Source organism: Nicotiana tomentosiformis, chromosome 7 (assembly GCF_000390325.3).
Source record: "Nicotiana tomentosiformis chromosome 7, ASM39032v3, whole genome shotgun sequence".
Lineage (NCBI taxonomy): Eukaryota > Viridiplantae > Streptophyta > Magnoliopsida > Solanales > Solanaceae > Nicotiana > Nicotiana tomentosiformis.
Window position 1 is genome coordinate 91067215 of NC_090818.1, and position 10814 is coordinate 91078028.

The 10814-nt window shown below is 38.1% G+C and overlaps 1 long non-coding RNA gene across 6 annotated transcripts; it reads right to left on the bottom strand.

The window, feature by feature from the left end:
• Positions 1 to 371: 371 nt before the first annotated feature.
• Positions 372 to 10252, bottom strand: LOC138896533 (uncharacterized). Of its 6 annotated transcripts, none has more exons than XR_011409862.1 (5): positions 9645 to 10252; positions 6857 to 9028; positions 4110 to 6239; positions 1364 to 3855; positions 372 to 746 (listed from the first exon to the last, which is right to left on the bottom strand). It is a non-coding gene; the product is annotated as an uncharacterized lncRNA (long non-coding RNA). The 6 variants fall into 6 exon arrangements; XR_011409863.1 differs by having other exon boundaries at positions 1364 to 3493; positions 3726 to 6239; XR_011409860.1 differs by having other exon boundaries at positions 1364 to 3493; positions 9645 to 10248.
• Positions 10253 to 10814: the final 562 nt, after the last annotated feature.

A 10814-nucleotide genomic window follows, 5' to 3' on the forward strand; every position in this document is an offset into this window, starting at 1 on the left:
GTCTCTTATTCGATCTATTTTATTAGAAACTGGGCCGTCTTAAGGGTCCGGTTTCACCCGTATACAGCAACAACACTGAGAAGATTCAAGTTTAATGCAAGATATATTAGCTCACTCATACCACCAAAATCCCCTTGGATGTATCTACGTGTGCACTTCTATCAATTCTTTTATTTTCCTTTGTTATTTCATGTATACTCTCAACTTGAGCGAGTAAAAAAGATCTTTTTGAGTGAGATGGAGACTAAATGTGTCACGCCCCCAAACTTAGGTGGAACGTGATTAGCACCCAATTCTAACTGGTCGTCGAGCGAACCCGTAATTAATCCGTGTCGAGTGTAAATACCATAAATATCATTAAGTGCAACAAATTTAAATAACTAAAACTACATTAAATCAATTATCAAATAACTAAGTTACATGATTCTAACACAGTTGAGCTCTGAACCATAACTCACTAAACTAAGTCATGAGCCTCTAATGATTTAAATTTGAATACATTAACTATAACGCATTGAATAAATAATGTGCCAAAAAAAATAACATAAGCTGAAGAAATCCGACCACCAATGAAAAACTAACAGGGCTCGCCAACTGAGTCCACGGAGTCTGTCTCTAGCCACGTATCTCGTCACCTACAATCTCAACACCTGCCACACAACGTGACAAGCCCAAACAGGCTAAGTACCACCAAAGGATACCCAGTAAGTCTCATTGGCTACCCCTAAAAGATAGAGCAAGATTTTCTGGGAAAATCATAAAACGAAAGGAAGGGGGTTCAGATAATATCATGGCAATAAATTCTGTAAATAATAAATGAGCTAGAAACTGAAACTATAAGCAAAATTGTAAGTTGATAACTGAAAACATAGAAACTGAGTTTATAACTGTTAACTCATGAAACTGAAGCTGGAAACTAAGTTAGCTTCAAAGAAATAACATTTCTGGAAAATAGTTATACATAGTGGTCCTACGTATGTGAGATCTAGCAACACGAACGGGGGAGTGTCGGCCTATCTCACCAGCACATAATAGCCCCTACGAGCATTGGATCGCTAACCCTGGCATCAAAGCACTCACGCAAGGGGAGGTCAGCTAGCTCTCCCTTCTGAATGTGATCACATTAATGCATAAATGAGTGTTGAAACAAAATATAAATATCACAACCAAAGGCACACAGCAAATAATAATACATATAAGCATATATAAGACTGGCACATTGCATTTAAAGTCATACTAAATAAGAATAGAGTAAACTAAGTACCGGAGCATAAACAGATATGGCTTAGAAATTTCATCGAATACATAGAAGCATGTTCGCTCTAATGGAATTCCTATTAGGAGAGTAATCCTTAAAACTTACCTCAAATCTACCCAGCTCAAACTCACTGCTCGCCAAATCATCTGATATGATATTCACGATGTCAATGCTTATAATTGCGGCTAATACCGAAGGATTCCTCTTATCCTCTTTTGTTGACCAGAGTAGGCGCCTCTTCCTCCGATAACATCTCTAAACAAATTAGTCCACTGGTACGAATACAATACCAGCTATATTTCCTCTTAATGCCACCATAGATTAACCCCAAAATACCCTTTGCAATTGCTTCGATCATTTTCTTTTGATGGAGTTGTAATTGCTTCTTTCATAATGAACTAAAGCACAAGGTATGTTTCCAAAACTCCATCCCTAAATCCCTTTATGAAGCTCCTATATTTAAATCCTAAAAGAAGAATTGTAAGTATTTGGCATTCATTGAGTTGCAGAAATCTTCCCTTACTCAACCGGGTGGCTGCGGTAACTTAGGGTATTTTCCTATGAAAGGCAATGTTCTGTTGTCTTAAATTTTCATATTGTGAGCCAGAAATTGGGTTGGGCCATGAACTCTTTTATTTCACCTTTAATATTAATCCATTTCACATAATTATCCAAACAAAAATTTGTAATATGCCCACCAGCCATTTTAATTAATTCTCCAATTTAACTCCACACGCGAGATCTAGTATATGTTATCACATCCCAATATATTCTCGTCCTCGTGGAGGTCTGTATCCACCTATGGATCAATTAAATTACATCATTAAGTTAGTAATTATCAAAAATTTTATTATGTAAACTTATGGGGCACAACATTCTCCCCGTTTGGGATCATTCGTCCTCGAATATCGCATCGTGCTTATTCTAGAGTCTGATTGCTTTTGTCCCTTGGTCATTTTCTTGCTCCCCTATGAAATTAGTTGCCACATGACTAATATAATATCAAAGCTTTAGCTCTTGTTTTCTATTGCAAACTAAATCTTAAACCATCACAAAAGTTCTAAATTCTCTCATTGCATAAGCGCAAATATACGATGTCTCGCTCATTAAAATCCTTCTAAGCATTGTTGTCGCAGCATTATTGGAAAAATGAAGAATATGCTACGTGGGTCTCTTCAAAACGACCAAGCAGAGGCTTAGCCTCCACTAATAAGGTTTTATACCATGACCTTCAACAAACTTGCATCCTTAACCTTACTAGGAATTGTCCCATTTGCCGATATCCATGCCGCAATACCCGGCCGGTCACGGATATCACGGCCTCCCTTTAACCATGTTTGGTCGCCCGATAATACTCTCTGAAGTCTTTTAAGATTTGGATCGATACCGGGGTCACAACCCCGATATTCTTGAGGGCGGGCGTCGTGCCTCCGAAACCTATCTCGATGAGTCCCTTACCTCGATTCTATCTCCTTGTCATCATGTCCCTTACTCGATCTATTTTATCGGAAACTAGGCCGTCTCATGGGTCCGGTTTCACCCGTATACAGCAACAACACCGAGAAGATTCAAGTTTAATGCAAGATATATTAGCTCACTCATACTACCAAAATCCCCTTGGATGTATCTACGTGTGCACTTCTGTCAATTCTTTTGTTTTCCTTTGTTATTTCATATATACTCTCAACTTGAGCGAGTAAAAAAGATCTTTTTTAGTGAGATGGAGACTAAATGTGTCACGCCCCCAAACTTAGGTGGAACGTGATTGGCACCCAATTCTAACTGGTCGTCGAGCGAACCCGTAATTAATCCGTGTCGAGTGTAAATACCATAAATATCATTAAGTGCAACAAATTTAAATAACTAAAACTACATTAAATCAATTATCTGATAACTAAGTTACATGATTCTAAAACAGTTGAGCTGTGAACCATAACTCACTATCACTAAACTAAGTCATGAGCCTCTAATGATTTAAATTTGAATACATTAACTATAACGCATTGAATAAATAATGTGCCAAAAAAAATAACATAAGCTGAAGAAATCCGACCACCAATGAAAAACTAACAGGGCTTGCCAACTGAGTCCACGGAGTCTGTCTCTAGTCACGTATCTCGTCACCTACAATCTGAACACCTGCCACACAACGTGGCAGGCCCAAACAGGCTAAGTACCACCAAAGGATACCCAGTAAGTCTCATTGGCTACCCCTAAAAGATAGAGCAAGATTTTCTGGGAAAATCATAAAATGAAAGGAAGGGGGTTCAGATAATATCATGGCAATAAATTCTGTAAACAATAAATGAGCTAGAAACTGAAACTATAAGCAAAATTTTAAGTTGATAACTGAAAACATAGAACCTGAGTTTATAACTGTTAACTCATGAAACTGAAGCTGCAAACTAAGTTAGTTTCAAAGAAAAAACATTTCTGGAAAATAGTTATACATAGTGGTCCTACGTACGTGAGATCTAGTAACACGCACGGGGGAGTGTCGGCCTATCTCCCCAGCACATAATAGCCCCTACGAGCGTGGAATAGCTAACCCTGGCATCAAAGCACTCACGCAAGGGGAGGTCGGCTAGCTCTCCCTTCTGAATGTGATCACATTAACGCATAAATGAGTGTTGAAACAAAATATAAATATCACAACCAAAGGCACACAACAAATAATAATACATATAAGCATATATAAGACTGACACATTGCATTTAAAGTTATGCTAAATAAGAATAGAGTAAACTAAGTACCGGAACATAAACAGATATGGCTTAGAAATTTCATCGAATACATAGATCATGTTCGCTCTAATGGAATTCCTTTTAGGAGAGTAATCCTTAAAACTTACCTCAAAGCTACCCAGCTCAAACTCGCTGCTCACCAAGTCATCTGATATGTTATTCACGATGTCAATGCTTATAATTGCGGCTAATACCGAAAGATTCCTCTTATCCTCCTTTTTTGACCAGAGTAGGCGCCTCTTCCTCCGATAACATCTCTAAACAAATTAGTCCACTGGTACGAATACAATACCAGCTATATTTCCTCTTAATGCCACCATAGATTAACCCCAAAATACCCTTTGCAATTGCTTCGATCATTTTCTTTTGATGGAGTTGTAATTACTTCTTTCATAATGAACTAAAGCACATGGTATGTTTCCAAAACTCCATCCCTAAATCCCTTTATGAAGCTCCCATATTTAAATCCTAAAAGAAGAATTGTAAGTATTTGGCATTCCTTGAGTTGCAGAAAGCTTCCCTTACTCAACCGGGTGGCTGCGGCAACTTAGGGTATTTTCCTATGAAAGGCAATGTTCTGTTGCCTTAACTTATCATATTGTGAGCCAGAAATTGGGTTGGGCCATGGACCCTTTTCTTTCACCTTTAATATTAATCCATTTCACATAATTATCCAAACAAAAATTTGCAATATGCCCACCAGCCGTTTTAATTAATTCTCCAATTTAACTCCACACGCGAGATCTAGTATATGTTACCACATCCCAATATATTCTCGTCCTCGTGGAGGTCCGTATCCACCTACGGATCAATTAAATTACATCATTAAGTTTGTAATTATCGAAAATTTAATCATGTAAACTTATGGGGCGTAACATTCTCCTCGTTTGGGATCATTCGTCCTCGAATATCGCATCATGTTTATTCTAGAGTCTGATTGCTTTTGTCCCTTGGTCATTTTCTTGCTCCCCTATGAAATTAGTTGCCACATGACTAATATAATATCAAAGCTTTAGCTCTTGTTTTCTATTGCAAACTAAATCTTAAACCATCACAAAAGTTCTAAATTCTCTCATTGCATAAGCGCAAATATACGATGTCTCGCTCATTAAAATCCTTCTAAGCATTGTTGTCGCAGCATTATTGGAAAAATGAAGAATATGCTGCGTGGGTCTCTTCAAAACGACCAAGCAGAGGCTTAGCCTCCACTAATAAGGTTTTATACCATGACCTTCAACAAACTTGCATCTTTAACCTTACTAGGAATTGTCCCATTTGCCGATATTCATGCCGCAATACCCGGCCGGTCACGGATATCACGGCCTCCCTTTAACCATGTTCGGTCGCCCGATAATACTCTCTGAAGTCTTTTAAGATTTGGATCGATACCGGGGTCACGACCCTGATATTCTCGAGGGCGGGCGTCGTGCCTCCGAAACCTGTCTCGTTGAGTCCCTTACCTCGATTCCGGCTCCTTGTCATCATGTCCCTTACTCGATCTATTTTATCAGAAACTGGGCCGTCTCATGGGTCCGGTTTCACCCGTATACAGCAACAACACCGAGAAGATTCAAGTTTAATGCAAGATATATTAGCTCACTCATACCACCAAAATCCCCTTGGATGTATCTACGTGTGCACTTCTGTCAATTCTTTTGTTTTCCTTTGTTATTTCATATATACTCTCAACTTGAGCGAGTAAAAAAGATCTTTTTTAGTGAGATGGAGACTAAATGTGTCACGCCCCCAAACTTAGGTGGAACGTGATTGGCACCCAATTCTAACTGGTCGTCGAGCGAACCCGTAATTAATCCGTGTCGAGTGTAAATACCATTAATATCATTAAGTGCAACAAATTTAAATAACTAAAACTACATTAAATCAATTATCTGATAACTAAGTTACATGATTCTAAAACAGTTGAGCTGTGAACCATAACTCACTATCACTAAACTAAGTCATGAGCCTCTAATGATTTAAATTTGAATACATTTACTATAACGCATTGAATAAATAATGTGCCAAAAAAAATAACATAAGCTGAAGAAATCCGACCACCAATGAAAAACTAGCAGGGCTTGCCAACTGAGTCCACGGAGTCTGTCTCTAGTCATGTATCTCGTCACCTACAATCTGAACACCTGCCACACAACGTGGCAGGCCCAAACAGGCTAAGTACCACCAAAGGATACCCAGTAAGTCTCATTGGCTACCCCTAAAAGATAGAGCAAGATTTTCTGGGAAAATCATAAAATGAAAAGAAGGGGGTTCAGATAATATCATGGCAATAAATTCTGTAAACAATAAATGAGCTAGAAACTGAAAATATAAGCAAAATTTTAAGTTGATAACTGAAAACATAGAACCTGAGTTTATAACTGTTAACTCATGAAACTGAAGCTGCAAACTAAGTTAGTTTCAAAGAAAAAACATTTCTGGAAAATAGTTATACATAGTGGTCCTACGTACATGAGATCTAGTAACACGCACGGGGGAGTGTCGGCCTATCTCCCCAGCACATAATAGCCCCTACGAGCGTGGAATAGCTAACCCTGGCATCAAAGCACTCACGCAAGGGGAGGTCGGCTAGCTCTCCCTTCTGAATGTGATCACATTAACGCATAAATGAGTGTTGAAACAAAATATAAATATCACAACCAAAGGCACACAACAAATAATAATACATATAAGCATATATAAGACTGACACATTGCATTTAAAGTTATGCTAAATAAGAATAGAGTAAACTAAGTACCGGAACATAAACAGATATGGCTTAGAAATTTCATCGAATACATAGAATCATGTTTGCTCTAATGGAATTCCTTTTAGGAGAGTAATCCTTAAAACTTACCTCAAAGCTACCCAGCTCAAACTCGCTGCTCACCAAGTCATCTGATATGTTATTCACGATGTCAATGCTTATAATTGCGGCTAATACCGAAAGATTCCTCTTATCCTCCTTTGTTGACCAGAGTAGGCGCCTCTTCCTCTGATAACATCTCTAAACAAATTAGTCCACTGGTACGAATACAATACCAGCTATATTTCCTCTTAATGCCACCATAGATTAACCCCAAAATACCCTTTGCAATTGCTTCGATCATTTTCTTTTGATGGAGTTGTAATTACTTCTTTCATAATGAACTAAAGCACATGGTATGTTTCCAAAACTCCATCCCTAAATCCCTTTATGAAGCTCCCATATTTAAATCCTAAAAGAAGAATTGTAAGTATTTGGCATTCCTTGAGTTGCAGAAAGCTTCCCTTACTCAACCGGGTGGCTGCGGCAACTTAGGGTATTTTCCTATGAAAGGCAATGTTCTGTTGCCTTAACTTATCATATTGTGAGCCAGAAATTGGGTTGGGCCATGGACCCTTTTCTTTCACCTTTAATATTAATCCATTTCACATAATTATCTAACCAAAAATTTGCAATATGCCCACCAGCCGTTTTAATTAATTCTCCAATTTAACTCCACACGCGAGATCTAGTATATGTTACCACATCCCAATATATTCTCGTCCTCGTGGAGGTCCGTATCCACCTACGGATCAATTAAATTACATCAATAAGTTTGTAATTATCGAAAATTTAATCATGTAAACTTATGGGGCGTAACATTCTCCTCGTTTGGGATCATTCGTCCTCGAATATCGCATCGTGATTATTCTAGTGTCTGATTGCTTTAGTCCCTTGGTCATTTTCTTGCTCCCCTATGAAATTAGCTGCCACATGACTAATATAATATCAAAGCTTTAGCTCTTGTTTTCTATTGCAAACTAAATCTTAAACCATCACAAAATTTCTAAATTCTCTCATTGCATAAGCGCAAATATACGTTGTCTCACTCATTAAAATCCTTCTAAGCATTGTTGTCGCAGCATTATTGGAAAAATGAAGAATATGCTGCGTGGGTCTCTTCAAAACGACCAAGCAGAGGCTTAGCCTCCACTAATAAGGTTTTATACCATGACCTTCAACAAACTTGCATCCTTAACCTTACTAGGAATTGTCCCATTTGCCGATATCCACGCCGCAATACCCGGCCGGTCACGGATATCACGGCCTCCCTTTAACCATGTTCGGTCGCCCGATAATACTCTCTGAAGTCTTTTAAGATTTGGATCGATACCGGAGTCACGACCCTGATATTCTCGAGGGAGGGCGTCGTGCCCCCGAAACCTATCTCGATGAGTCCCTTACCTCGATTCTATCTCCTTGTCATCATGTCCCTTACTCGATCTATTTTATCGGAAACTAGGTCGTCTCATGGGTCCGGTTTCACCCGTATACAGCAATAACACCGAGAAGATTCAAGTTTAATGCAAGATATATTAGCTCACTCATACTACCAAAATCCCCTTGGATGTATCTACGTGTGCACTTCTGTCAATTCTTTTGTTTTCCTTTGTTATTTCATGTATACTCTCAACTTTTTTAAAAAATCAATAATTGATTTCAGAGCCATCTTAAGATATGAGTCTTGAGCGAGTAAAAAAGATCTTTTTGAGTGAGATGGAGACTAAATGTGTCACGCCCCCAAACTTAGTGGAACGTTATTGGCACCCAATTCTAACTGGTCGTCGAGCGAACCCGTAATTAATCCCTGTCGAGTGTAAATACCATAAATATCATTAAGTGCAACAAATTTAAATAACTAAAACTACATTAAATCAATTATCTGATAACTAAGTTACATGATTCTAACACAGTTGAGCTCTGAACCATAACTCACTAAACTAAGTCATGAGCCTCTAATGATTTAAATTTGAATACATTAACTATAACGCATTGAATAAATAATGTGCCAAAAAAATAACATAAGCTGAAGAAATCTGACCACCAATGAAAAACTAACAGGGCTCGCCAACTGAGTCCACGGAGTCTGTCTCTAGCCACGTATCTCGTCACCTACAATCTCAACACCTGCCACACAACGTGGCAGGCCCAATCAGGCTAAGTACCACCAAAGGATACCCAGTAAATCTCAGTGGCTACCCCTAAAAGATAGAGCAAGATTTTCTGGGAAAATCATAAAATGAAAGGAAGGGGGTTCAGATAATATCATGGCAATAAATTCTGTAAACAATAAATGAGCTAGAAACTGAAACTATAAGCAAAATTGTAAGTTGATAACTGAAAACATGGAAACTGAGTTTATAACTATTAACTCATGAAAGTGAAGCTGGAAACTAAGTAAGTTTCAAAGAAATAACATTTCTGGAAAATAGTTATACATAGTGGCCCTACGTACGTGAGATCTAGCAACACGTACGGGGGAGTGTCGACCTATCTCCCCAGCACATAATTGCCCCTACGAGCGTGGGATAGCTAACCCTGGTATCAAAGCACTCACGCAAGGGGAGGTCGGCTAGCTCTCCCTTCTGAATGTGATCACATTAACGCATAAATGAGTGTTGAAACAAATATAAATATCACAACCAAAGGCACACAGCAAATAATAATACATATAAGCATATATAAGACTGACACATTGTATTTAAAGTCATACTAAATAAGAATAGAGTAAACTAAGTACCTGAAAATAAACAGATATGGCTTAGAAATTTCATCGAATACATTGAAGCATGTTCGCTCTAATGGAATTCCTATTAGGAGAGTAATCCTTACAACTTACCTCAAAGCTACCCAGCTCAAACTCGCTGCTCACCAAGTCATCTGATATGTTATTCACGATGTCAATGCTTATAATTGCGGCTAATACTGAAAGATTTCTCTTATCCTCTTTTGTTGACCGGAGTAGGTGCCTCTTCCTCCGATAACATCTCTAAACAAATTATTCCACTGGTATGAATACAATACCAGCTATATTTCCTCTTAATGCCACCATAGATTAACCCCAAAATACCCTTTGCAATTGCTTCGATCATTTTCTTTTGATGGAGTTATAATTGCTTCTTTCATAATGAACTAAAGCACAAGGTTTGCTGCCAAAACTCCATCCCTAAATCCCTTTATGAAGCTCCCATATTTAAATCCTAAAAGAAGAATTGTAAGTATTTGGTATTCCTTGAGTTGCAGAAAGCTTCCCTTACTCAACCGGGTAGCTGCGGCAACTTAGGGTATTTTCCTATAAAAGGCAATGTTCTATTGCCTTAACTTTTCATATTGTGATCCAGAAATTGGGTTGGGCCATGGACCCTTTTCTTTCACCTTTAATATTAATCAATTTCACATAATTATCCAACCAAAAATTTGCAGTATGCCCACCAGCCGTTTTAATTAATACTCCAATTTAACTCCACACCTGAGATCTCGTATATGTTACCACATCCCAATATATTCTCGTCCTCATGGAGGTCTGTATCCACCTACGGATCAATTAAATTACATCATTAAGTTTGTAATTATCAAAAATTTAATCATGTAAACTTATGGGGCATAACATTCTCCCCGTTTGAGATCATTCGTCCTCGAATATCGCATCATGATTATTCTAGAGTCTGATTGCTTTAGTCCCTTGGTCATTTACTTGCTCCCCTATGAAATTAGCTGCCACATGACTAATATAATATCAAAGCTTTAGCTCTTGTTTTCTATTGCAAACTAAATCTTAAACCATCACAAAAGTTCTAAATTCTCTCATTGCATAAGCGCAAATATACGTTGTCTCACTCATTAAAATCCTTCTAAGCATTGTCGTCGCAGCATTATTGGAAAACTGAAGAATATGCTGCGTGGGTCTCTTTAAAACGACCAAGCAGAGGCTTAGCCTCCATTAATAAGGTTTTATACCATAACCTTCACCAAACTTGCATCCTTAACCTTACTAGGAATTGTCCCATTT